Below are 4,756 nucleotides of genomic sequence, written 5' to 3' on the forward strand. Positions count from 1 at the left end.
GAACTTCATTTTGCCAGATAAAATAGGCTTTAGATTTCAACAGATAAGAGTTCAAATCCAGTTAAAAATTAGTTGCTATTGAGTCAATTCCAACTCATGGGGACCCCATGTGTGTTAGAGTAGAACTGTTATCCAGCTGAGCAAGTATATCTTAACTGTTTGCACCACCCAGGGAAAAAAAAAAAACTCACTGCCATCGAGTCAGTTCCGACTCATAGTGACCCCCTTTGGGTTTTCGAGGCAGTGCGGAAGTAGATTGCCCAGTCTTTCTTCTGCGGTGTGGCTGGTGGGTTTGAACCACCAACCTTCTGGTTAGCAGTCAAATGCCTTAGGCACTATGCCATCAGAGCTCCCAGGAAGTCCCCAAATCCTACAGCCCCCACTTATCAGCCAAGTGGCTTTAAGTAATTCACTCAACCTCTCAGGCCTCTGTTTCCTCATCTGTTAACTTGGAATAACAATATTACTGACCTAGGGCCTGCAGTCTAGTAAACTCTTTGAGAAATGCTAGCTGCTTTTTGCTGTGTGTATTTTCAGAGATGGCAACAAAATAAAATAAATTACTAAAAAAGGAAGAAAGGAGAAAGAAATGCCTGTTGCTTTTATTATAGGAGACAGGTGAGGGAGGCAGTGGATTGTTTTTCAGTCAAAAATTTAAATTTTGTTGGTATTAAAAAGGGTTTTGTTTGTTTGCTTGCTTTTTAAAATGAAATGATAATAGTACTTTTCTGGTGACCTTAACCTGGCAAAACGAAGGGTTGGCATCCCTAAGGTTGTCTTCCAGGTGTAAAATGTAGATAACCATACTTCCAAACAAAATTGTTTGAGAATTAAAGGAGAGCAATGTGGTGAGGTACCCAACACAGGTCTGCTGAGCTGAAATCTGATCTTTCTAGGCCAGCTCTCTCCTGTAGAAATGTAATGTGAACCACATATATAGCTGAAAGTTTCCTGGTCGCCACATTAAAAACATAACAAGAAATGGGTGGAATTAATTTTAAAAACACATTTTATTTAAAATATTATTCTAATCTGTTATCAATATTCAAGAGAATTATCGAGATAATTTAAATAATGTTCTCACACTGTCTTAAAACGCAGTGTGTAAAACACCAAACCAAAAAAGCCAAAACACAGCACGTCTCAGTTTCAACCAGGTATATTTCCTGTGCTCAGAAACTTCATATCGCTGGTGGCTGCTGTATTGGACAGCACAACTCTAGAGAGTATTGGCATTGGCATCTAGAGGGTATTGGTATTGGCTGTGTGAGAGGCACCAATCTCAACTCTTCTCTACCCTTACTTTGTCCTGGTCTTTTAAGAACACAAAATTAACTTATAGAAAACTTCTTTCAAATTCACTTTGCTAACTTCTTAATGTCCTTTTTCCAGAGCTCATTCCTTAGCTGACACAAAAGAAGACCTTGGGCTCCAGGTGAGCCTAGAAGTGTGATGTAGATTTTCTCTTTTTGTCTTTGACCAGCAGTTACCCATCTTGGAATAATAGAAACCACTTATTAAAGTATTAGGCACTGTCTAAGTGATTTACATACATTTCCTTATTTAATCTTCACAATGACCCTACCAAGTAGATTCTATTATTATGCCGTTTTCGCAGATAGAGAAATAGAAACTCAGAGAAATTGAGTAACTTGCTCAAAGTCACACAGCAGGGAAACAGCAGGATTTGATCTCACTTGACTCTGAAGCCAGATTAGCTATTACCCTTTAGCTATTTTGTCATCTTTGTAATTAGTAAAATGAAGAGATAGGATTTAAATTCACTCTGTCTCCAAGTCCATCCATTTACCTGCTCTCTCAAGCTCCACGTTTCTCATTTTAAAAGGGAATCAATCACCTTGCAGTGTAATTTTGAGAATTAAACGAGCTAATTTAGTTGCAAATCTGTACCAGGTTTGGAAGTGCTTTTCTCTAGTACAAGCCTTTCCTAGGGCTCATGATCTGATTACCACAAATGCAGTAACCTGTAGTGACAATCCTAGGAAATAATGAGGGCCGCAGTGCTTGGCACAAAAGGCCAAGAAGTAAGAAAATGTGGAAGGAGACCATGGGCCCTGCACCCCTCTGTGATAGCGTGGAATTAGCACTGGGCCTGGAGTCAGGGGCCTCCCGCTGCTGGTGTAGCTGTCCCTCTGAAAGACCAAGAAGTCTTGGGCAAGTCCCTTCTCTGTAAACTGAGGAGACAGGACTAGACAAGATCTGAATTGCTTCCCAGGTGACTGTTGGGCTCTGCACAGCAAAGCACTCTTCCATTACACTGTTAACTGCCCAGTGTATCAGCCACGTGACCACGAACGCACGCGGTCCTCGGCTTCCCCGCGGGTGGAAAACTCAGAGGTGGCCTTATTATGAATGAATATGGAACAATAACCACAGGACTGAGGCTTCAGAGGGAAGTCACTATGGTGACCAAAGCAGAGCGAACGAGTGCCGGCTCTAAGAGCCCTCCAAGGTCTCTCTTGCCTTTCATTCCAGAACTCTATCAGGCTCTCTGCACAGCCGGCCCTGCTGAGTTAAGTGCCTCAAGGTCAAGGGAACAAAGGGAGGACGACATCCAAATTGGCTTCGTTCGCTTCTTCCTCAGCATCTACAGATCTAGATAGAATGAGTTGAGTCCAGAGGGAATTCAGATTTGGGTAAGGGCTTCAACTCGCACTGCAGGGGGCTGCCTCAGAGGGTTCCGGGGCTGGTGGGCTGGGGCCGGGGAGGGGGTGGCGCCACAGAGACAACCGAGACCCTGCCTTCGCCTCTCCTGGAGAAAAAAAGCTCCTTATGAATCATTTAGAGTCCTTGAAAAATTCTTCTGGGACTTGTTTCTCTCCTTCACCCAGCACACATTGTTGTTGTTGTTGTTATGTGCCCACGAGTCAGACCTGACTCATAGCGACCCCTCCTTGGGTTGCTGAGGCAGTATCACTATGGAAGTAGATTGCCCCATCTTCCTTCCGAGGAGTGGCTGGTAGGTTTGAACTGCCAGCCTTCTGGTTAGCAGTCAAATGCCTTAGGCACTGTGCTACCAGAGCTCCCCCAGCACAGATACTGGAGGAAAAAAGGACGTGCTGTTACCCGAGGAAGAGCGGAAATGGCAGGCTGGAGTCTCTGGGTTCTGGCCCGGGAACTCTTGTTCCTCCTCCCTGTCAGATCCCTCCTGTAACTCTGCACAGATATCCCATGTCTGGGGTCCTCCTACTACAAGGCTACCCAGGTTCTATTTATTCACTTATTTATATATTTATTTGCTGAAGAATTGAAACATTTCTACTGAGAAACACATGCTCATTGTAGAAAATTTGGGAACCTGGAAATTGCAAGAAGAGAAGAAAACCCAAGTGATCCTATCACCTGGAAATAACCACTCATTCAGGAATGCTACAAGGTGTTTTGTTTTGTTTTTTGAAGGCCTAAATCTACTTCCGTATAGATACCGCCTCGGAAATCCAAGGAGGAATCGCAATGAGTCGGAATCGACTCCCCGGCAGTGAGGTTTGTTTTTTTTTTTTTACTATGTTGCTAGGCACTGTGTGGGAAGATGCAATATAAACAAGACAGATATCACAATGGTTTTTTTTATTTTTTTTCTATCTATAGCTATATGCATATATCTTCCCAAGAAAACTATTGTTTTGAAAACAAACACAAAAACACAGAGTGTAGGAATTTGATATACAAATTAAAGTAACTCAGAACTGAATATTGTGTTCAGGTCATCTTTGTTTTTGCACATGGATAGGCAACTATGTAGTCAGAGGAAGAACTGGAGGTAAACACTAAAACTTGAAAGGAAATGGCTATGAAGTAAATGCTGAGAACAGTGCCTGGCCCCAGTTTCTGGCCTGGAATTTACACTGAGTGAACCTAATGACCTCCACACTCCCACCCAGGCCTTCAGACCCTTGGGAGGGATAATAAGAATATTTACTGTTTTGCAGGCCTAGTCTAATTCAATGTTCCCATCACAACAACTATTTGAGAGAGATGATAATTATTCTCATAGACAAGGACGCTGAGACAGACATTTTGTGGGATAACAGAAAAATTCTATCAAAATAATGTTGGGTTTGTAGTTTTTGATGGACAACTCTCATGCCTTAACTAAGGTTTCTACTCAGTTTTCAGAAAGCTTAGTTTAAGGCCCTCAGAGCATATCCTTCATAGAGAAAACATGGGAGCCCTTTATAATCTGTCAACAATGTATTACTCTCTGGAATCTATGCCTACTAGCTGTGTAACCTTGGGCAATTTATGTAACTTTTCTGCATCTCAGTTTCCTAGTCTATAAAATGAGGATAATGTACCTCATAAACCCATTCCCATCGAGTTGATTCTGACTTGCCAATCCTATAGAACAGAATAGAACTACTCCATAGGTTTTCTAAGACTGTAATATTTATGGAAGCGGATTGCCAAATCTTTCTTCCACAGAGCAATTGGTGGGTTCAAACTATGACCTTCTAGTTAGAAGATGGGTTCTTAACCACTGTGTCACCATGGTTCCTTTATGCACCTCATAGGGATGTAATAAGGTTTACTTAATTTTAATGCTTGATATGTAGTAAACACTCAATCAGTATTAACTACTATTACTAAGCCTAGCACTATGCTCGGGAAACTTTAAAAAATGTTCCTGCTTTTCAAGGTTCTATTAGCAGCTACCGGGAGCTCTGGTAGCGTAGTGCCTAAGGCACTTGACTGCTAACCAGAAGGCTGGTGGTTCAAACCCACCAGCCACTCCTCG

Source organism: Orycteropus afer, unplaced genomic scaffold (assembly GCF_000298275.1).
Source record: "Orycteropus afer afer isolate SDZICR_OR568_19922 unplaced genomic scaffold, OryAfe1.0 scaffold00257, whole genome shotgun sequence".
Taxonomy (NCBI): Eukaryota; Metazoa; Chordata; class Mammalia; order Tubulidentata; family Orycteropodidae; genus Orycteropus; species Orycteropus afer.